The 24283-nt window shown below is 40.3% G+C and overlaps 1 protein-coding gene and 1 non-coding gene across 13 annotated transcripts in view; both read left to right on the top strand.

Annotated features, from left to right (window-relative positions):
- The window catches only part of NCOA2 (nuclear receptor coactivator 2), a 192466-nt gene that overhangs the window by 44180 nt on the left and 124003 nt on the right, over positions 1-24283 (top strand). The gene's annotated exons all lie outside the window — the stretch shown is intronic.
- On the top strand, positions 13162-13231 carry MIR1569-2 (microRNA 1569-2). Its single transcript, NR_035054.2, has one exon. It is a non-coding gene; the product is annotated as a microRNA 1569-2 (primary transcript).

Here is a 24283-nt window from a genome sequence, read left to right as displayed (position 1 = left end):
TATTTTGTTCATTTCAGTCTTAGTCTAGGCGTGTTTTTTTAAGAATTGTGAAATTATAGACTATGTTAGAAAATCTGGCTGTTTTCAAGCACTGCTGAATCTAATCTCGGCATTCATGAGGCTGGAGCTGAAGTTCCATGACTTGCCAAGGCAAGAAAGATTCAGAAGTACAAAAAGTTAAGTGTATTGTCTTCAGGAAGGCATTGAAGTCTCTGATAAGACTGGAATTCGGCTGTTGGCTATACAGAATTTGGCTTAGGAGCTGCCTGCATACAATGGCTCTCTTGCCTTAAATCACCCAGAGAAGTCCATCCTGTAGAAATGCTCTCTTGGTTATGGTTTTGGGGGTTTTCTTTTTTTCTTTTTTCTTTTTTGTCTTGATTAATGTGTGTAGTGCTGCTGCAAATTTGAAGGAAAATTGCGTATACGATTTTTTCTGAAATGTAGCTTACAACTATCAGGGCATAATTTTCCAGTAGTCCATTGAAAAATTGACTTCTATAAAATCTGGGGGTTATTTGCACAAGGGGGGAAAATTGCTAGCAACTTTTAAAGTACGTATTTGTTAATCTATCTGCACTTATTCCTGAGCTCAGGCTCTGAAAGATTGTAGCGCTGGTTGCGGCAGACTGAGATTGGAATCTTTTTTTTTTTTTTAATTTATTTTAATTTACATTATTTTACACAAGCTAGGGGAAAGTACTCAAAAATTGTTCAATAATTTAATTAGGTTGTAGCAGGACATCTTTAATATATAACCAGTGCTTTGGATTGCTTCAAACTTGGAAAACTTTGCCCTTATAAGGGAGATGGTTGGAAGATGAGCCTAAAATAGGAGTCTTGGCACATGTTTAACATCTTCAGAGGGGTATGAATGTAAGGACTGTTTCCAGCAAGATAGCTCTAGAAAAACCCCAGCATTTTAATCTGCTTAAAGTTTTGGACAGCAAGATTTCCCAGTTGTGTGATAACCTCAAATAAATCTGCTCAGCATCAAAAAGCTGCAGAACTCCTGGTGCTTAAAATAATCTGGCATTTTCCTGTTCTTTTTTTTTTTTTAATAGATATATAAAATGAATAAATCTGTCTTGTAATCATCAATGAAGCGCCTGTTCATTAGGGATGCTGTAATACCCTGCTGTTCTGGGATCTTTACACCTGAAGCATACAGGTTATTCTAGCACAGTGCTGTGCTGCCCTTTTCCAGAGCTACTCACTCACATGTTGCTTACAAGTCCGAGGTGTAATGAAGGCCCTTTTTTTCCCCTTGGTAATTAGTTTTAAAGAATGCTTAATGCGGAGTAAGAGAATTCATGTTCTCATGGTACAAGCAAGTTGTGGTTTGCCAGTTAAACCCCAGTGCCTGCTTTCTGTGTATCCTCTCGCTCTGTTGCATGTAGCCCTTTGTGCTCCCCGTGCAATTGTGATCCAGACAAAAGTCCCCTCACTACAAGAAAGTCATTGAGGTCCTGGAATGTGTCCAGAGAAGGGCAACGAAACTGGTGAGGAGTCTGGAGCACAAATCTTATGGGGAAAGACTGAGGGAGCTGAAATTGTTTAGTCTGGAGAAGCGGAGGCTCAGGGGAGACCTCATTGCACTCTACAACTTCCTGAAGGGAGGCTGTGATGAGGAGGGATTTGGCCTCTTCTCCCAGGCAACAAACAGAACCCAAGGAAACGACCACAATTTGTTCCAGAGGAGGTTTAGATTAGACATAAGGAAAAACTTTTTCTCTCAGAGAGTGGTCAGGCACTGGAATGGCCTGCCCAGGGAGGTGGTGGAGTTGCTGTCCCTGGCAGTATTCAAGAGGCATCTAGATGAGGAGCTATGAGATATGGTTTAGCGGCCTGTGGTAGCAAGGGTAATGGGAGGATGGTTGGACTAGATGATCTTGTAGGTCCTTTCCAACCTTGTGATTCTATGAAAACCAGAACCGCTTTGAATAATGTCTTGCTAAATATTTCATCTGGAGATATTACAGCCAGGCCTTTATTGTTTAAGTAACGTTAGGAGTTGGTAGCCTGCATGCAATTGAAAACGAGAAGTACACATTGAGTTTCACCAACATGTATTCACTTAGCCCAACATCAGTGTCACCACTTTTCTTCATTACAGCAGGCCTTTAATCCATTTGTGTTGTTGCACCTTAGAGGTGCTGATCCTTACAAGCCTAGTGGGACTTTTGCTTCGCAATTATGTTAATAAGCATGCTTATAAATCTATCGACTCTATATATTAGGGCTAGGCCTTGCCTAGTCCAGCCTTTAGAGGTGTGATCCTGATTGATTTACCCAGCTCCATCTAATTAACACCTCCAGTTAATGGAGTTAAAGCCTAGGGGGAAGCTTAAGCATTAACTTATGAGGTTTAGCACTTTTTGAAGAACAATTGCTTTGTCTTGACAAGAGTTTTAGTAAGGAGCTAATTAGGTCAGAGCAGGTAACAGATCCAACATCTTAATTGCCGGGCAATGCAGTGTCTTACCTCTGCAGTCCCAGAATTCAGTCTAGCTGTGATTCAGTGCAATTTTTGTTCTCATCAGCTTTTGAGAGTTGTGGGTAGTACAATCCAAATGTGATGGAAGGCATTATGCTTTCCCCATACACCAAGATATACTCAGATACCTTCACGAAGAAAGGATTTAATGACCCTTTGAAATTCAGAAGTTCAGTGTTTGAACTTGTTTTGCATTAAAAGCAATGATTGTGTTTATGCTGTCTGCCTCTCTTAGCGTTTCATCACTTGTACTTCTGCATTATTAGCACTTTTCAATAAAAATTGGCAAATGTCTCAAAGGGAAGAGGAGTGAATGTCTCAAAAACCTGTATAGTAACAGAAAGTTGAATAAAGGAGAAAGACTTTTTTGTTAATTTTAATTTGTTAATGTTATTTTATTGGCTCTTTAAAAGCCATTCTGTAAGATGATGAAACATCTCTGAGTGCATTTCTCCATATAAACAATTTTTTTCTATGTTATTTTGGTCAAGATGTCTGATCGTTAAGGCTGTTGTTCCACATATGACTGTAAAAATACATCGGTACAACTGTAGGGGAAAGATGCTGTAGCTTTCTGGAAGCATCAGTCTGGGATTACATTTAGAGACAGCATAGGAAAGTAGATGACTAACTTAAGTCTTTCGTATCACTCTTGTTTTGCAGAGTGATATTTTTCTTCTGTTGGAGGATACACATAAGACCTTTCTTCATGTCTTAATGCTGATTATATCATTGATTGTATCTTACTGCACTTCGTTATGTGTGTATATATAAAACAACAAACAACATGTACCTAAGGGTTCACAGTGACATCAGTAGGCTGGTCACTTTTCCAATGCATGTGAAAGTGCTTAGCAAAGGGCATTTTTTAATGAGGAGTTTGTTTTCTTTTTCCCATAAGAAGATTGCTTCGTATTTGAAATGTTATCTGTTTGTTTACATAATCAGGAAGAAGTGGAATTTTCTTTGCCTGTAAATGTGTTGTCTTCTTTGTTAATTCAGAAAGTCACTTATTGTGTGATGGCATGAAGCCTTTTCAACAAATCTCAGAAAAATCTGATATCTCCTAACATTTTCAGTGTTTTGGAAAGCTTTTAATTAAAAACATGTCTCGTATTAGTCCAAAATGCTGAATTGATAAACCAGCATTGGTTGCTCTTATTACAATTTTAACAAAATTAACTAAAAATAAAGATTTATAAAATACCTTAGAACTGTCACAGTAAGCCATCTTTTAAACATTATTCTGTTCTATTTTTTTTTTACTTCAGGAGCACAGCTTTGCTTTTTCTTCTTTCTTCTCTGTGTTTGATTAATGAAAGGGATCAGTGTGGTTCCTATTGTTTACATCTCTGTAGGCTAGAGACGATTTCCTTGTCCTGCTTTGCCATTTTATTCATTTTATTAATGAGAAAAATGAAGTTTAAAAGAAAGTGATACGGGTTAGAGACTGCTTGTAAAACTAATTTAATAGCCCCTTTCTATGTATGGCAGATCTTTCTATGTGTTGAGAGCAATGATGCAAGCTGTTTGGGGCGGGTAAGGTGAGTTGTAGTCAGTGAGCAGAGATGTAGGGTTGCCAGCATCTCCAACCAAAGCCCTTTTGTTCCTAACTGATGTTGCCAGCAAACCAAAGCAGGGAAGTTTTTGTGAAATCATGACCACATTATGCAAAGAATGATGACAAAATTTATGGATTTAATGCTTCTTCAAAAACAAAGTCAGTTCCTTTGTGGAAAGCTTTGGTAATGCCAGCCTTCATAATTTGGGCAAACCCGTGGTGCCAGCTTGCTGGTGCAGTTCTATAGCTGTGCTAATTTAGGGACAGCTGTGATTAACTTCTGCTGCAAAAAAAAAAAAAAAAAAAAAGTCATTGCCAGTTTTATCCCTTTCTGCTTCTCATTTGATGACTTTTTTTTTCCTTGTGTTGTGGTTGGAGTCTTCCTGTTTCCATCCCTTTCACTTTCCATCCCAAAATAATGAACATGGGGAGGGAAGCAGACTTTCTTCTCTAAAAGACAACTAGGTAGAAATGAGCCAAGGATCAATTGGAAGTACCCCTTTGGAAAATCACTGTGAACTTCTCAGAGTGCTGCTTCTAGAATACGGACATCTGATTCAACTTTAGATTTTTCCTTCGCTATGTATTTATATATACAATCAGCGCTTAGGGATTTTGTGCATCCGCTTAATTGGGAGTTCTGTTGTAATGCACCGACTCTGGGTAGGAAATTGGAAGGCCGCTCTCCAAGGTCAGTAGGTTACTGGAGATGTTTCTTAGTGTATGACTGAAGCTCCAGTCCTAAGGGAAGTGGATATTACATGAAAAATGTGAGTGAAAGTGTACTTTTTACCCAGAAATCTGCATTCAGGGACATTTGCTTCCATTAGTAAATCTTTCCCCTTCTATGAGAGGGGAAAAAAAGAAAGGACCTCCAAACTGACCACCACCTCCCCCTCCCCCCCCCCCCCCCAAAAAAAAACCCTACTTCACGTTCAGACTTATGACTGGAAAACTGAACAATCAGAAACAGAGCTAGACATATTGAGGACATCTGAATTTGCCAGACACTGTCATTAACTGTCGGTGATTTTCAAATAGCTGTGAGAGGAAATAATTTTACATCTGTTTTAAAAGCTGAGTGTAAGATGAAGATTTGCTGGAGTGTGACCGACAGATCTTTAGAGGAGATCATTTGACTCTGAGAGCTGAGGAGGAGGGAGGCCGTCATGATAGACCTCAAGCTGAGGGCTCTATTCAAAGGCTTTTTATGGTAGTACCTTAACTTTGGAGGTTCTAAATGTAGAGATGGTGCCTTCCAAACTGAAGACAATTTGCACTGTGCTCTTCAGAGAGGGGTAAAAAAAAAAAAAGGCATCACATCCCATTATGAGAAATGAAGATGGGTAGAGCACAAAACTTTTTTAAATAGTATATTTTTTTATTATTTTTTAAAGTCCCGCCTTGTAAGTTTCAGGACATGATTTTGGACTAGTCTAAAAAATAAGAATCACCTAAAGGAAGATGCACAAATTTGTGCGGAAGGTATAAAGCACATACTTTAAAAAAATGCTCTCCGGAGATCCCTTCCAACCCCTACAGTTCTGTGATTTTGTAAATTTGCCAACTGCTGTCCTACAACTTCATGGTTTATCTACACAGCTCTCTCTGCTGATAATGTTGATTGTTATTTTTCCCCTCAATGTATGCGGAAAATTTAGATTTACTTGCAAGAATATTGTCTTGGTTGGGATAAGCTGCTATTCTAGACTTAACAGCCTGACTCTGACCTTAGATAAAATCTTGAAAAGGCTGACCCAGGACTTGACTGCTGTGAATTAGAAGAGGGCAGCATAATTAATGCTAGCTGATATAGCTTATTTGACAAGATCAGCTCTGATTTTATCTTGAGGAATGATTAGTAGTTTTCATGCAATACGCTGATACAATACGTTACAGAGACAGCACTCAGATAAAGTTTAAGTGACTGAATGCAGAGATGACTGTCTTCTCCCCATAGGTACTGAGCAAGCACGGTACCGTGTTCCTTTAGTGCAGACTTCAAAAGTACTTTTGTTTTAATTCAGAACCACTAAAAAACCAAACAAATATTCTTGGGAACATGAGGCAGAACTCAGGATTTTCTTCTCCTTGACAGAGCTCCCCAGCTCTACTCTTGAAAAACCATGCTTGCTGTCACATTTTGCTCGTGTGTCTTCCCATGTTTCTTCCAGTCATTGTGAACACCAAAATACATATAAAATAAGAAGAGATTATGAGAATTTGGATATTGTGGGGACTGGGGATAGAATGAGATCCATGACTGCCATTCATTTTGAGTAAGTTTGTAGCTAGCCTTGTGGATCATATTGTCTGAGTTAGTGTTGCTCAGAGTTGTAAGAAACTAAAACAAGGCAAAATCAAAATGCTTTATACCCACTATATAAATTATGGTTAATAAGTTATGAATGAAGAATCACTGAGTAACTATTTCAGTAGAAAAATGCAAGTGACTTATTTGGTCATATTCCCTTTAATCTTATGATATGAAATAGAATATGAAGAAAGTAAATGATATAAAAGCTTGTGAAATTATGAATGATGAAGAGAGCAAGGAGCTGCTACAGAGCCATACAGACCACTTGGCAGGTGGCAGCAAAATGACAAAATGCATTTGAGTAGTCAAATATGGAGTCCTACATCCAGGAACAAAGGTGGCTGTTGGAAGGGTGATAGTGAGTAATCAGCTGAATCCAAGTGCTGCCAATATAGTCCTGGCAAAAAAAAGACCAAGTGTGGCTGTGTAAGCAGAAGAGCAGAGGAAAGCTACATAGCAGTAGTCAGGATGTTGGATCATTTCTGTAGTAAGCTCATTATTTTATTTTGCTGGCACCCATAGGTGGGTTTAATAAATAAAAATGCTCCAAGTGAGATGTTTAGATTAAATAATCAGAAAACAGAAGAGCCTGCATCATGATTGTAATTCCCTTTGGAAAGAAAAGTCTGGGGTTGGGAAGGTGACTGCCAGAGAACTGTTCTGTGGTACTGGGTCTGTAAGTTAAGCAAAGAAATCTATAACTGAATCCAGGGGCAGGAAGACTAGATAAAATTCAAAACTAAAGGTATGAGGTTTTTTTGGTTTTTGTTTTTTTGTTGTAAGGATAGCAACAGAAGAGCACTGCGCTGCCATATATGGGGTGAATTTCACAGCGACTTTTAATCAAGATCAGATGCTTTTCCCTCTAGAGAAGCACTGTTTCAAGTATTAATTCAGAAATTAATTTAGCTTTGTTGGCCTGTAATGCACAAAAAGTAAGATCGTGTGATCAGTGGATCTTGTGGTTTCCTAATCTGTATTCTCTAATGTGATCAGGTGTTTGCTTACTGCACACGTTCAGATTTATGAGAACTCAAAAGGAGAGGTGGAAAAATTCATTGTATGAAATCCACTGTTCTCTAGCATGATACAGGAGACTTGAATTAATTTATTATTTTTAGTTCACAGATGTCTTGGAAGTAAGACTGTGTCATTTACATCTTATGTTTGTATTCAAACTTGTGGTAGTAGTCCACAAATGAACAGTTCAGCAACAAATATGATGCTAAAAGGCCATAGTTATCTGCCTTTGCAGTGTGTTTTTACTGCATTTTACACTCAGTTGATAAGTTTTTCTTCCAACGTTCTTATTTTTTTCTGAAATTGATGCTTTATTCTTTCATTAAATTATAAAACATTTCATCTTTTTTAAAAAAAACTTATTCATGTTGAAATAAAAATTGCTATAGTCATATGTTTACATATACACATAATAGCCCATTTTTATATGAACTACCCAAACTTAGAGAAGCTCATATATGGAGAGCAAATAAAACTCAGTATCTGGAAATTTGTGGCCTGTGAAGCTGACAAACCACAGAAAATGGGCAGAGAGTTGGAGAAACTAATATTTTAAGACAGTTATGATAATATTTGTAACTTATGCTGATAGAACTCAATATAAATATGAAATCTAATCTTCAGTTGCTTTCATCTTTACCGGTTTTTCATGGTGGGTGTCTATGTGAAGCTGAATTAATAAATACTTTGTGTTTGTTGATCAAGAGTCTCTGCTTTTGTGGATGAGCTTCAGTGTGTCCCTTCTAAACAGTTCTGTAGAGTGTATGTTTTGGAGTGAGAATTTAGATATCCTGGAGAAAAAGCTAGATCTTGGTTTGGTTTTGTTTTGTTTTTTTTTATTGAGCAGAAGAAAATGCGTTACATCAACATTTTGGGCAGGGTTTAAGTTTTAAAATACTTTGGTTTCAGTAGATGAAATATCAGATGTTGTCTTTGTTGAGTTCACTTGTGCGTTGCTCTGTATCTTTTGCAAAACAAACACATGAGCTACATAGGCTCTCTCTGCCCTGTTTTCCTTGCATTTCTTATCCCAATGGGGGCTGTGGTGCTTGGCTGGGGGTCCAGGAGTTTACTGCAGGGCTGAGCAGGGAGAGACTGGTGTTGGTATGAGGAACCGGAGGGGGGTTGGGCCCGGTAGGCCATGACATAAGCACTGCTTGCCATGCTGAAGAGACAGAAGGGCATATGGTTTCAGAAAGTTGTCTGTTTAGGACTGAAATAAGATCAATAAAGCTGCTTGATGCTTGCATGTCACTTAGCGTTTTAGGAGGTCGTCATGAAATATGTGCCTTGTTTGTCTGTGCTCAGCTCTGGGCTGATTTGTAAAAATGCTGAGCGCTCAGTCTTCTCAAGGAGAAACTGTACTTTGACTCAAGAGTTGATGTGCTCTGAATATTTAAATACATATATTTCCTAAATACTCTGTAAAATAAGGGCCTAAGTTTCCATAATAACCACCTACACTTACATACTGTCTGTTGCTCATACTAGGAGCAGGCATAATGTAGACCCTAAATGCAAATGATGCTGTAAGTGAATCACGCTGACTTACTGGTGAAATTTATAGAATATATAGAATATTGTCTCACGAAAATACGTAATTCATGCCACTGAACAGCTCTGAAACCTGCAGGAAATGATGCATGGAGTCATATGTTAGTCAGTGGAAGTAATACTAAATATTGAATATAGTGAATATTGTAGTGAAGTATCGAGGGCAGTGCAAATGGAAAATGACATGTGGTTAAAATTTGTGTTATAATTCATCTACGTGGAGAGGCTGAATTACTCAGGCAAGCTAAGTTAGGTGCTTACTCAAGAGCTTGATTTTCTGTTCCTGGGTATTATTTTCAGAGGGATGCACAGACATGGAAGCTAAGTGAATGAGATAACCCTTGTTTTCATGTGAAATAGGCTTTTTGCTGGTATTAAGGCACTTTTTTTTTACTTCTTGTTGTTTGGTTGGTTTTTCTTGTGATTGTTCCTTTTGTGGTTTTATAACTTAACTCTGTTAAATACTGAAGAGATTTATAGAGTTGGGAAGGAAACAGCGTCTCCACAATACAAAGGTTCTAGCAGAGAGAAGTAGCCCTGGGATCATTTAATTCCACTTGCTTTTTGCAGATGGTTTTAATGGTTTTAGTCTCCTGCAGATACTCAGTTGCACTCACTCCAAATTAACTACTATCTTGTAACTGGTTATAAATACCAGAAAATAAAACAGAAAGCTAATTTATGGTTGGATGCAACTCTTCTCTCGTAAATATTATATGTTGTGTTTCACTCTCCTATTGGTACTGGATCACTGCCTTAAGTATTTTGTTGACTCTTTGGGGAAAGAGGACCCAAAATGCATTGCTTGAAACAAAGACCTCTGCGACATGGCTAGGACTCTTCAACATATTGCGAATACAAGTAAGTATAGGTGGCAGTGGTACTCAAAACTGTGTGTAGTAGGGGATTCTATTCTATCTGTGTGGGTGATTGGTGCACATGTTGTTAAGTGTGGTGTAAATGCTTATTTTTTATTTTTATTTTTATTTTTCTGTTTATACTTTGAGAGAAATCCTTTAAGCTTAGAAAGAAAATTCCTGCTTTGGAATGGAAACAAGCATTTAAGATACATAAAACGTTGTACGGTCTGGTTAAAAGTTGATGGATCTCTTCCTTTCCCCTCTAATAAACAGCAAAAACTTCATTAGCTGCAGTACTTGTGCAGAAACGGAGGTGATGTATGGAATAGATACTGTAGGATATTTTCTATGCTTCTCTGTGTGAAGAAAAGTTTTGTACAGGCATATTCAGCCCATGAGCTGCGTGTGGCCCAACACATCTCACGGTGCTGCCCTGTGCCATCATGGCAGCAGCTCATCCCACCGAGTGGTCTGGCCGGGCCCCACAGCGCTGACAGAGCATCAGTGTGCTATGAACCCCATCTGGGCTGAAACCAGGGCACGGAGAGGGTGCGGTGCATTGCCAGCTCTAGTGATGGCAAATAAGTTTATGCGTTTTGATACACTGGCTAAACATGATCCTGTGAACAGCAAAAAATATGCAACCATGCTTTCCTTTTTGGTGCAGGAATTCGAGAATAGGTTTCAAGATTGCAGAAAAGATGATCAATTTTTTTGTTTATATACGATGTCATTTTCTTTCAAAATGAATACATGATCTGCAGATTTTCGAATAGAATGTGCAGAGTTGCAATCCAAAATCTGACCATGTCTCTTTACCAGACTTTCATAAGCTCTCCCTTACTGGAGAGGAGTATCCCTTGCTTCGTAGTTTCGCCTTATTTGTGTCGTTGCTTTTTAGCAGGACATGCATATGTGAACAAGGATATCAAGGATATCAAGGATATGTGAACAAGTTATCAAGGACGAAACACAAGAAGAGTAAAATTTCGTCCAGTATCTATCATGAACACTCTGAGAGCTCAGTGAGGATTGAAGCCAGACGGAGGCGTTAGTTTCACAAAAACAGGGTCACGTATCCCACAGGTTCTGTGTTTTTGTATCTTTCTTTTTAATATGTTAAAAAAATTAAAATTGATGTGAGTTTTGCCACTTATATACATTAACTATATTGCATATTTTATAAGGGCTGCTCTAAAAGTACTGCCTCCTATGATATTATGTTTGGCCGTGATATCAGCGGCGGATGTGGCAGTAGAGACTGCACCAATATTCCATTATGTGTTGTTGCCGTGTGACCGATGGCAGCAGAGGGGCAGTGTGACACAGTGGCATCTGACATGGAAGTGTGTATGAAGCAAAGGTATGGAACTGAATGCCCTAATGAAGGAAAAATGGCACCTGCTGACATTCATTTGATGCTTGCTGAATGTTTAAGGAGACTAAGCAGTGGATGTGAGCACAGTGAGGCAGTGGGTGATACATTTCAGCTGTGGCAACAGTGGGTCACCATTGCTGGTGCAGATTTTCCTGAGCGCAGCATGAAGGCTTTTGTTCATCGCTGGCAAAGATGCCCAGCTGATGGTGGTGACTGTGTTGAAAAAGAATATTTTGTAGCTGAGAATTTCTCTGTCAAATAGTGTTACTGTGCTCTTTGTATCAGTTGTAGTTTCTATGGAAACAATTAGGAAGTTTGAATTTTGAGTTTTGATTGTTTTGTTTGTTTTTTGTTTTCCAATTTTGGGCTCTTTGCTTAGAAGAAGGCTTTCTATCTCTGTGTTTTCCACTGTGAAAAGCAGGGTGGGTGCATTTTCTTTGAAACCAAGAAGTCAGTTCCTTCTCATGGTGTTAAAGTCCAAATTTAAAAAGGAGGAGATGACAGAGAAGCAATACCAGTGACAGCCTGGGAAGGGGAATATGCACGCTGGCAGAACTTCAGTTCTTTGGCTGACACTATCATACATTGAGATCGTATAATGTCATTTTAATATTTAAATTTTGCTATTCCATTGTCAAAACACCATTAAAAACACCGTTTTTGTTTGACAAATAAAATAATTTTGCTCAGAAGAACTTCAGCAAACAGACAATTAACCAGCACTGTTGGCAGAGCTATGCAAATTTTTGCATATATTATTGATAGTGACAGCCCAAAAAAGGCCTAAGTAAACAGATGGGGACAGTTGATTTGAGATAAATTGATATACGAATGCTATTCTCTATACACAAAAATATGCCTCTTCAATCCTGAAAGCGTGTTTTTGAAGCAGTTGCTTGTTTTGTATTTTTAGGTAGAATTACGTGATTTGGTTCTAAATATATTAATGGGTACTGCTGAAAAAACACAATTGTTAGATTCCTACCTACCAGAATGACAGTCAGACAGTATTGGGATTCAGGACCGCGCCATTAGGTACAAGTATTCTCCTTCTTGGTCTCAGCCATTTCTCTTGATAACGCTTCATGCCTGTGATTTTGTGTTCTCTGATGTTCAGCATCCCACTGAATCTTTCAAGATGATTTACATAGGCCTAGATGTGAGCCTTTATCTACTTCTCTTTCAAAATATTGAAATAAACACGGGGCTCTTTCTGGCTCTGGTGCAGATGCTTCTTGCAGGGAAAGTAGCATTGAGATAACTCAGGGTCAGCCCTCCAGCCCTTATTTGTTGATGTTGCTGCCATCGAGTGAACTCTGTACAGCCCCACGCTCTGGTTGTGAACTCTCTGCTGTTGCCTCTGCTACTTGAGCTTTCTCTTCAAGCACTGAGTGGCTTCAGCACATATTCGAATAAGGACTCAAAACCAAGTTGCTGCTTTTCTAAGGGAGAGATTTTGTGTGAGATTTTGTGTTGTTTTTTTTCCCCCCTCTTCTGAACTGGTTTAAATACTGGTTTTAGAAACTGTGTGCTGCTGCATCTCGGTCAGAATATAGCCTTTTTTTGGTTCAGGTCCATTGCCAACTTTAAAATTAAAGTGAAAGTGGACATTTCTAGTCAGTTTAAATATCTTGTGGGTTTTTTAATGTTATATTTATACATATATGTAATGACCGTTTAGTTTTGCCTCCCCTTTTTTCCTATTCCAAGGAAGCTCATATGGTCAGGTATTTAAAAATAACCCTCTGAGAAAAACTCTGAGACCAATTTACTTGCACAAAACCCCAGCTGAGATTGGTCTGATGTTCAAACATGAAAAGCGTTTTGTTGCCACTTCCTCCTCTGATGGATCTGGCCTGAAAGCGGTGTCGATGCCGCTCGGTGGTTTGCTGCCTTGCCTCCAGCCAACCTGGGGCTCTGTACCACAGCCTGCTTTTCCCAAGACAAGCATGATCGGTAGATGTCTTCGCTTGTTTGTTTGTCTGCAACACCTTAAGCTTTCAAAGAACTCCTGCCTCCTGTTTGGGACGTTGCTCTCCAGCAACCTTTCCTCTGCATGGCAACAGCCCAAAGCGTAGACAAGAGGACAGCTTTCCTCTCCAAGCCCCTGCCCACTCCTTCTTTGCAGAAATGAACGCAGTCTTTATGGGATTTTAGAGATAGGGGCTTCATTTCTGATACATTTGGTATTTAGAGTGCTTAAGTGAGAGCTGTAATTATGATTTCAGGATCGCTTCTCTTCTTTGGGGCAATGGCTTGCATTATCTACTCATGGATGTGGAGTTGGGGTGAGGGAAAGCCTTGTAGGATGATGCTTAGAGGTACTTTTGGGCAGGGCTCATCCTTGGGTTTAATTGCTGTGATAATCTTGTATTTGCATACAGATTTCCATTGTTTGTGTGTTTTTTTTCCATGAATCTGCTCTGACTAATCCTCTGGCCTGTATTTCATTAGAAGTGTTGACTACAGAGTGATGGTTTTGGTAACAGATGAAACAAAACTTTTCCTTTTTTTTTTTTCCTTTGCACGCACAGAATAAAAAGTCCAGGATGACTCTTTTTATTTGATAATTGAGAATGTGCCTGACTTTGTTAGGAAAGCCATAGTCTAAGAATACAATTCACCGGTCTTTTTATAAATTAATGCCAGGATGGTGTATCAGTTCTCACTCCCACTTATCCTCTTATTCCACTCCCTTCCCTTCCCCCTGCGCTCCTTTCCTATTTTTAGAGGCAACACAAAGCTGTTTTGCTTCAAGCGAGAGACAAAGATTAGGAGAGTTTTACTGTTTTGCAGCAGATTTCTGAAATGTACCTGAACCACATTTGTGTTTTCTGCTCCCCAAAAGCCAATAAATAGCTTCTGTGCTGTATTCAGGAATGCTGTTTTTATTTACTTGAAAAAAAAAGTTTACTCCTTACCTCAAAGCTCTCAGCAAATTGTGACTGAAGGGTGAATTCTGGCGAATCTGGGTGTGAGGAGCACAGATTCTCTCCTCCTCCATATGAGTGCCAGTGTTGTGTAACGTTTCCTGTGCTCTTGTGCAAATAAAACTTGGTTCAGAGTCTCTGTGTTCCTGTGATCTGCGAACTGCATGGCAAGGAGAGGCTTAAAGAGGCCGGGTTATGTGGTGGTGATAAAAATCACACTTACTCTCAGCAGCCCTAAAGACTCTGCGGATTTTATTAAGCTGTAAAGCAGGCACGTGTGTTTGTGTGCGTATCTGTATCAATAAGTCTATATAATTCACATGACAGGGCCATTTTCAGTGTTCAGAATGCTTAGGCTCACCTGGTCTCAGATGCAGGTTTGCAGCCCTACAGCCCGCTGGTGTGGAGTGAGAATACTGAGCTTTTAGCTCATGCGTGCTGAATGCTTAACAACAGTTGCTTGTTTTAAGGGTAAAATAGTTGTTTACAATATTTAATAGTGTGGAAAACATTTGTGATTTAGCTTGCGGTGCCTTTTTATCTTAAAGAATGAACAGCAAATGTTTGCTAAACAAAAAAATTGAACAAGCATTTTAAAAAGCAGTATAGTTAGATACAGAGCAACCTCACTATTGCAAAAATACTTTTTGTTAAGCAATTATTCCATTCAGTTTTAAAATCTGAGATTAAAAAGTATTGCAGGTGTTATTGTTCATGAACTTCTGCTATAGAAAAGGTCCATTAATATACTGTGACGTTGGGTGTATGTACCGGAAACTGGAGTTTAATATTTTTCCCTGGATTTAATATGTTGTGTACCTGATTGAATGCGATAAGTGCCTTCTGAACAGGGCTGCACATTTTAATCAGTTCATCGCAGTCATCTCACAACCTATCCTCGTTCTCCTTAACAGCAAGTTGCTCAGTTCACCCTGCTGTGTCTTCCCTTCCTGAAAGCCCTACCTTTCTAAAAAACAACACAACAGTCTTTCTATCTGAGGTTGCCATCAGCACTCTTTCACCTTTAGGCCTTGCCCTGTCTGTCCCCACGACAATTTCTGCATGCCCCACAATCACGAGTGAGGTGGTGAAACCGGCACGTTGAGTATCACTGCTGCATGTGGTGTGTCTTGGAGCAGTCACCGTCCTTAACGTTTTAACAGCTATCCCAGATGCTCATTTGCCATTGTATGCGTTCTCATTTTATGTCTTTATGCAAACCTCATCTAGCAAAACATCAATGAGGTCTTAGATTTTTTTAATGTAATTTGGCACTGCCATTAGTATTACTTTTTTTTTTTTTTTTCCTTTTGTGCTGAACTGTCAGTTCAGCTTTTTGCTCCCTTTTATAAAGAGTTGCAGTAACACTCATTGGAGGATGCCAGAGATTCATCTTCTGTTAAGCTGATACTGATAAAAGGTTGTAAAAACTGGAATCTATCTACACATAGCTGAATGGATTTGGGCTTCTACAGTGCAGGTTTGACACCCAGCCAGTTTTGGTCTCTGAAGACCTTATACATGAAAGAGATTTTTCCACTGCCCTCTCACAGGAAACAAAAACGCAGCTTACTGAATTGGCTATTCTCTGCCAGTTTAGGAAAAAAAATGTCATTTTCTTTCCCCATCTAATGAAAGTGGTAGTAATTAGTAGAAAGTACTAAAACAATCCCATATACTTTTCATCTTAAATTCTTTTTTATTTTTATTTTTTAATTGTATGGTCATGATAAGAACTTTGGAAAAGTACGTTTTGTTAAACTTCAGCAATTAAAATTGCATATGAGATTTGGACTGCTCTTAAACAACAAGGATTGTGACAAAAGAATCCTTTTCCAAATTAAGCTGTGGGTTTGCAAACTCTTTCTGACATCTTCTGTGAAAGCACAAAGTAGACCTTTTTAAATTCGGAATAACTCTGTAATTGTTTTATAGGCCCTTGCACTCAAGTTCATGGCATTTCTGTCTGTCTGTACTGCAGAAGGAAGAAAAGGGGGAAGGAGGGAGCCCCTTGCATCTGGTTTGCAGGCCCAGATCCACAGTCCTCTGCAGATCAAAGAGCTGTGTGATGGCGGCCGCTAACACCTCCCGGCAGAATATCCCCACCACCATCTGCCCATCCTCCTTGTGCAGCTCAAAGCTGGCCCTTGGAAGGACCTACCCCTGAATAGGATGGGAATGAAGATATGAGGTGTGTGGGAGGTGGGGTGAAAGGTGAGGTAGAAAGAAAGTGACATGGGAATCCCTGGTGTTACCAAATTATGGCATATGAAACTTTTTTGGGCGTGGAATGGGAGTACTGCTAATGTGCAAGAGGAGAGAAACAGAAGGTTAAGAATACCAGTTGGGCAGTTATTTAAAAAAAAAAAAAAAAAAAAACACATATATATATATATATACACACACATCCACAGGGAGACTTGGTGTTTAGGCTGTGATGCTCTGTGCATGTGGAAAGGTGCTGTCCATACCAAAGGGACAGCCCAGCTGTGGTACAGGAGCTGGGAGCATGGCCACGCCAGGCCAGGCCTGTACCCAGGTGTTCCCACACATCCCACCATGGAGTGGAGTGTTTGCTTATCAAACTAGAACATTCGGTTGTCTCATCCACAGTCATTAAGGCAACGGAGAGAACGGGCCTGCTTGGTTAGAAACCAGTTGGGTAGCAAATGCATGAACGGCCCTCAGCTTCCAGAAAGGTGGATGGAAGGAGGAGGCATGCTCAGGGAGCTGATGGAGTGGATAAACAAAATAGCCTGTGAAATGGCGTAAGTTGGAAACTTGGCAGGGGGTGCTTGGGGCCCTCTGTGAGGTGTGGTGAGCATGATTGAGTGTCGTAACCAAGTGCAGAGCTCTCATTAATCTCTTTCACTTAAAAATAGTCAGAATTTTGTTGCACCCAACTTTGCACCAATTAGCGTGGCGAAAGCTGTGGACTGCACCAAGATGTGGCTGTGGCAGTTTTTCCATTTGCTTCCATTTGCACTTAAGGAGCACTTGAAAGAATCTAAGTATTGTCTGTCTGTGAGAGATGCAGCCTCTTCCATTTGTGTTCAGCAGGAACAAAAGCACTTTCCACATTTCTTTTGGGTGTCTGGAGGAAGATCTTGGAACCAAAAGAGAAAATTAGTCATAAAATTCAGTCATAAAACCGGAACGGCTTTGATTTTTAGAAGTGAATAACAGGGGTTTGGCAGATTATTTTCTAACCTGTATTATAAAGTATATGTGTATATATATATGTTTTATAATTTTATGTATACATGCGTGTGTATTTCTCTGTTTCCATATGCATAGCACATTGGTTTTGTAGTATATTGAGTAGAATTACCTTGTTTTAAACTTCTATTCAAATGTGATACATTCATTTTGACTCAGAAATTCATGTGATAAATGTAGAATAATTCTTTGTTTCTGTGGTGTAACTGTCACTGTCAGAAGATACTAAAACCATTTTGCATTTGGGAAGATGTTTTGATAAAGAACTCTTTTTACAAAACAAAGAAAATGTAGGTTCCATAGTTAGTTGATGTTGAGCTCATTTAAAGAAAAAAACAAACAAGTCAAAAACCTCTTGGCAACAAGTCAAAAAATAATAGAAACCAGGCAGCTCAATTTGAACCAAAATGCTTAGTTGCTGTTCTTGTTTTTTTCCGCTTAGCTGAAGGAGTTACAGAAAGTTTTCACAGCTTCTGCAGGGCCCAGTTTGAGTAGTATGCAGTATGTGGTGTCCATGGGGTCTGCACTGGATGAGGAGAGGAGGTACCTGTGAGGCCACACGTTAAGGATGGGGCTTGCTCTGGCCACTGGCTGAGCAGGTTTCTTTGTACCTTGCAGAAGGACCCTCACCAAAGAAGTTCAATCACCAGGTAGTTCCCCAAATACTAAACTGTTGATACTAAATTTTCTCACTGGTTACTGCTAAAACTAGGGAAATGTAGGCATTCGTAATTACAATGTTTGATACAATTCTGTTGGACTAGCTGTATTCTGTAGTCCGCGTCTTTTGACCATGGATTACAGTTTGGAAACTGCTCTTTTGGGGTGTTCACACATTCTTCATTCTCTGTAGGAGAAACAGGAGGTGCAGTGTGCAGAAGCAAAGGTAAGAGATTTGGAGTGGTTGTCAAACACGCTCTCAGCTGACAGCACACATACCTGAACGCTGCCTTGGGCTGGTAGGTGTTAATTTATGCAAAGTGGAGAAGCATCAACAGGTGGTGGAGGTTTTTGGTATGACAGAATAAATTGAGCTAATCTGGTAGAAGAAAAAATTTGACTGCTTCTAGAAGTGAAACCCCTTCTTTGTTTCCTTCCTGTTTTCCAAGGCTTGGCCATGTTGTTGTGTCGCATCCCCATCTCACTGGCTGTAAAAACTTCTCTCAACCCTTTGGTGAACTGATTCAATTTGCTAATGTACAAAAAACATGAACAGTTTAATGCCATATCAGTAAATTGAACAGGCTTACTATAGGACAGGATGAGCGCAACAAAGGGACAGGCAGGATTTTGTTAACAGCACCTAGCTGTTAGGTTGGTTCACTCTGGTGTGACTGCATACTTCTAGGATTTTGATCCAGCACAATTTGTAATGTGATGGTTGTGGTATTTCTACCAAAGGAAGGATCTATGGGTTCAAATAAGAGATCCCAAAACGGCGATTAAGTTTTACAAATGTAGCTGGAGAGGTTGGAGGCCAGGATTTAAATAGAATTTAAGGCCCCAAACCCCCATGTTTGCTTACAGGGTGCTTGTTAGAAAATACTTCCTGCTTCTACTCATCATGGCTTTCAGCCTCAGCACTTAAAATTCCTGAGGCTAAGCATGTTACTAGAATATCAGGATAGTGTAAAACCCGATATTTTCTCACATAATCTCCAAAATTAGGCACAAATATGATATTAGAGTTTAATAAACATTGTCTCATTAAAAAGCCTATGTTTGTTTAGGAGAGCAATAGAATTTCTCAGTGTTTGTTTGTTTGTTTGTTTTAATTCTCTGCTGTTTGGAGAACTTCCTTGTGTCTTTTGCAAGTGTATGCATTTTATCATGTGTTTTTGAGTTTCTGGAGTGCCTAGGTGAAAGGAAAATCAGTGGGGACCCTGTGCACCCCTAGGTGCTTGGGAAGGAATGAAGGACATGATTGGCATTAAAAATACTTCACTGAAGCTAAATTTCCTCAAACTCACAGTAGTGGTGTGTGGGACAGGGCTAATAGCAGAGGGTTGGTGAGGTGAGTGCTTCTTGTGTCAGAAGGGGTTTGCAAGACATGTGTTTCCTCTTGTGACATTGTGCCGTGAAATTATGGACGGTGTACCATATCACTGGGAGGTTGTAGGTGCTACTGTCACTATTTGTGACTTTTGTTTCTTCAGATATTTTTTTCTTTGTTAAACTAATATGAGCTAGGTCAGTAAAATCAATGGGATACAGGTGTAAGGTTGCTATTCCATTTTAATCTACTTTTCAGTGTGAGAACAAGCTGTGAAGAGCTGTGTGCAATGCACTGTGGAGCAGCAAACTTAATTTGGAAGTCTGCTTATTTGCATAAGAACCATATTGTTTTATACTGATCTTATTGTGTCATGCTATTTGAACAGATTGAAGTAAAACTGTAAACTATACTATACATGCTGATCAATACATGAAGTAGCTTTTGTGCTGCTGCATTATTTATTTAGGATAGTACAATTTTCATTTGTAAATTTGTTTTAGATGTTTCCTGAAATTAAAAGGGAAATTGAGATTTGGGGATTTCTGGTGAATGAAAGTTCTAATGTTGTAGGAAACTTAATCTTTTCCCTCTACTCTGCCATGGTGAGGCCACGTTTAGAATACTGTGTACAGTTCAAAAAGACAGGGATCTCCTAGAAGGAGTCCAGCAAAGGGCCACAAAAATCATTAAGGGCCTAGAATATCTCCCATATGAGGAAAAGCTGAGTAACCTGGGACCGTTCAGCCTGGGGAAAAGAAGACTGAGAGGGGATCTGATAAATGTTTATAAATATCTAAAGGGAGGTGTGAGGCAAATGAATGAGGGCAGGCTCTTGGTGGTATGCAGCTATAGGACAAGGAGTAAAGGGCCTAAAACTTGAACATTGGAAGTTCCATACTAATGTGAGGAAGAACTTCTTAATGGTAAGGGTGATGGAGCACTGGAACAGGTTGCCCAAAGTTGTGGAGTCTCCTTCTATGGAGATATTCAAGACCCGTCTGGATGCCTACCTGTGTGACCTATTGTAAGGAACCTGCTTTAGCAGGGGGTTGGATTCGAGCATCTCTTGAGGTTCCTTCCAACCCCTGTGATTCTGTGATTATGTTTTAAAGAACAGCTTTCCTAAACAAAATAGTAGACTTAATTTTGCTGCATAGAGAAGAATCCCTCATCAAATGATTCCATTAAGTTGATTATATCAAATACACTATTTGCATTGCAGTGCGGCTTTTGTGGTAATTGTATTAGTAAGGGGGAACTGCTGAAGGCTTTAGGGAATTTTTCAGAGAATATTTCAGGGAATAACTTGTACTTAAAAAATGCTGAAAACTATGTAGAAAAGAAAAGGAAAAAAAAAAAACTCACCTTAAAATGAATGAATGGTCTTGGATGAATCTTTGCTGATGGGCAGGATGTTCACTATGCTTGAGCCACCTGGCCAAATTCCTGGCAAGAATACACTTGTCCTAAGGAAGATCAGTCTTTTTGATGGCTAGTACTCTGCACTGAGCCTCACCTTTTTCTTCACATATCTATCTGAGTGTTTATATGTTCACGAATCTTACATAAATCCATGCGCTCCTAGAGCCATTTCAAGCATTTCTATTATCAGTGTTTTATGATTTGTTTTACGTTAAAGCTTTTCTACTTGATGTAGTGTTTTAGCTCATAAATATTTATTTCAATGACAAAATAATTAAGTTGGCTTGCATTAAACAGATACCATTTTTGGAGGTCTGCTGGATTTCAGATGGGTGTTTAGGAACATTCTGTAGTGCTGTGTAGGACTCAAGTCTGCTATGATTGCATATAGTTGAGAAAGAACTACCAGTGCCGGACAGTTCTGATCAGCTCAGCAGGGTTGTATGAATGGGAATGCTTTCTTTCCATTTTTCTTTACTGAAAAAAGCCCAATACTGACAGTCACCATTATATTGTGCCAAAAGAAACAGTGCACAAAATTCTGATGTTTTTTTTAGGATGAAGATTAGTGTGGTTTCTGTGACTACACTGAGGTAGTGAAGTGTGTCCGTGTGGCCAAGAGGGCCAGCGGTATCCTGGCCCGCATTAGAAATACTGTGGCCAGCAGGAGCAGGGAGGTCATCATCCCCCATACTCAGCACTGGTGAGGCCACACCTTGAGCACTGTGTTCAGTTTGGGTCCCTCACTACAAGAAAGACATCGAGGCCCTGGAGTGTGTCCAGAGAAGGGCAATGAAACTGATGAGGAGTCTGGAGCACAGGCCTTATGAGGAGCAGCTGAGGGAGCTGGGATTGTTCAGTCTGGGGAAGCAGAGGCTCAGGGGAGACCTCATTGCACTCTACAGCTTCCTGAAGGGAGGCTGTGATGAGAGGGATTTGGCCTCTTCTCCCAGGCAACAAACAGAACCCGAGGAAACGGCCACAAGTTCTACCAGAGGAAGATTAGGTTAGACTAGGAAAAACTTTTTCTCTCAGAGAGTCGTCAGGTACTGGAATGGCCTGCCCAGGGAGGTGGTGGATTTGCCATCCCTGGCAGCGTTCAAGAGGCGTCTGGATGAGGAGCTACGAGATATGGTTTAGTGGCCTGTGGTAGCAAGGGTAATGGGAGAAGGTTGGACTAGATGATCTTATAGGTCCTTTCCAACCTTGTGATTCTGTGATTCTAAGTTTGCTTCAACCTAGTTATTATTTTTCATCTTAGCTGTAGTGATCAGATAATTATTTTGTTCTTTAAAGGGCAACCTAGCTTTTATAGATGCTCGACTACCAGTTTCACTACGTAAAATGAATTCAAGACACAATAAGATTACTTCAGTTTCTCAGTTTGTTTTCATCCAAATGAATGTTCCTGGAACATGCATGTTGGTCATACGCTGCTTTTGTCATAGTTAGCACTTTTGGGAAATTGGGTACATCAGATGTCCCTAAATACAGTCCCACAGGAACAGTCAGTCGTCCCTTGGAAATCATTATTTCGTATTGAAAAATCGCTGTTGTAACGCGTTGAGGCTGTGCTACAATTTGCATGCAGCTGTGGACATGCGACACTTTCACTGGATCTGCTTTCTGGATGGTGTTTGTGCAGAGGTATTTACAAGAACCATGGAAAAAAAGTTGTCGTGTTTACTGTTATACCTGCCTGCTCCGATTTAGCCCGAATAAGAGTAAATGGGTTTGCTTAAATTATCTTTGTTAGCTCGGTGTGACCTTGAGCATGAAACAAACTAACCCATTTTACTTCTGTGGCCCAGAAGTATTTGGGGCGCAGCTGCAGCTGTGCAGCCAAGCAGTGGGACTGCCGGGACACTTGTGGTGTGAGCAGTGCCCAAGGCACGCCGCAGCAGTGGTGCTGGAGACAAGGCAGGCCGCCCTGGCGTGCTCCCAGCCGCTGCCCCAGCTCAGCAGCTCGTTTGCAGCTTGACCACTTGATCTCAGATCTTAGTATCTGTGCTGTTCTTGTGTTAGCGAGCTGGATGGCTTACACTGCTAAAGGCTGGGAGGGAAGTGCCAGGAATTGTAATAAGGAAAGCTGCCTGATGTTTTCCTGGATAGGATGCTGAATTGATTTACTTATTTTTAATTCAATGGTATTTGTTTCTTTCTTTATAAATTTGCAAAAAATCAGTCTTTGGGGCTGAAATATTTGAAGCTGAATAGCTGCCTCCAACATAACCTTTTTTTTTTCCTACCAAAATTATTTGGCTATTTATAACAACCTGTGAAAAAAAAAATACAGTTATTTCTCATGTCACCTTTTTGAAGAATTTTTTTTTTTCTTTTGCAAATGCTCATGTCTCTCCCCTTAAAGCAGAGACTTGAAATGGCAGTGCAGAAAGTGCTGGTGATAGGCTTTGAGGGAAGAAGAGTGGCTTATGAGTCACAGCTTTGCCTTTGTCAGCAGTGTGAGAATCTCAGATCTAACCAAACTGTTTGCTCTTAAAGAAATCACAGCTCTCACATGACGTCCTGAGCGTGTTGGAGCTGCATGGCTGCAATTAGCAGCGTTTTCCATCTTGCTGAGCAAATGTGTACAGATTGCACGTGCTGTCCCTAAAACCTGTGGAAGTACACCTGGGCAGGTGTCTCAGCAGGAGGTAATGGATGGGGTTGGCCATTCTAACTGAGAGCTGAAAATCCCGCTTCTCTTATTCTCAGTGATTTCTCCTAAGACAGCTTTGGAAGAGAAACTGCTTGACTGGGAGAAATGAATAGTCAGCTAGTGGGTAGGAGGTTGATAAAATTGGGATGTGGGTGAGCGAGCTGTGTAGGACAGAGGAAGCTGCCTGGTGCCCCTGTGCCCAAGAACAGGAGCAGAGCTGTGGCCTGGTCCTCACCCCAAATAAATAACCCCAGCTGTGAGCAGGTGAGACAGAGGTGGGTGTAAGGGGCCTTCCTCTTTCCCTGCACTTCATCCCATTGAGCAGCCCTTCTCTGCCACTGTTGTCACTCACAGTGTTTTTATGCAGCAGAGCTAGGGAGAAAGCAGGAGCGGGACTGACTTTTTACATGATCTGATAGTGATAGGACAAGGGGAAGTGGCTTTAAACTAAAAGGGGAGATGTAGGTGAGATGTCAGGAAGAAATTCTTTACTCAGAGGGCAGTAAGGCTGCCCAGAGAAGCTGTGGTGCCCCGTCCCTGGAGGGTCTCAAGGCCAGGCTGGATGGGGCCCTGGGTAGCTGAGCTGGTGGGTGGCAACCAGCCCACAGCAGGGGGTTGGAACTGGATGATCTTTGAGGTCCCTTCCAACTCAAACCATTCTATGATTCTGTGAAAAGGGATAAATCTAGGCTGAAAGAGACTGCTGAAGGGGAGTGGGACATAGTAAGTAGCTAAGATGCAGGGTCACAAGAACTGATGAGCAATGGGACTGAGAAACTGAATCCTGGAGGCAGTGAGAGATCAGATCAAGTGGGTGATGGGTCTGAAAGAGGGTAATAGTTGATGGGAGTGTCAGGGCATGCAGGAGGA

This window comes from Gallus gallus, chromosome 2 (assembly GCF_016699485.2).
Source record: "Gallus gallus isolate bGalGal1 chromosome 2, bGalGal1.mat.broiler.GRCg7b, whole genome shotgun sequence".
Lineage (NCBI taxonomy): Eukaryota > Metazoa > Chordata > Aves > Galliformes > Phasianidae > Gallus > Gallus gallus.
Note: the sequence above shows the minus strand (reverse complement) of the source record. Positions and strands in the feature narration are given on the sequence as shown.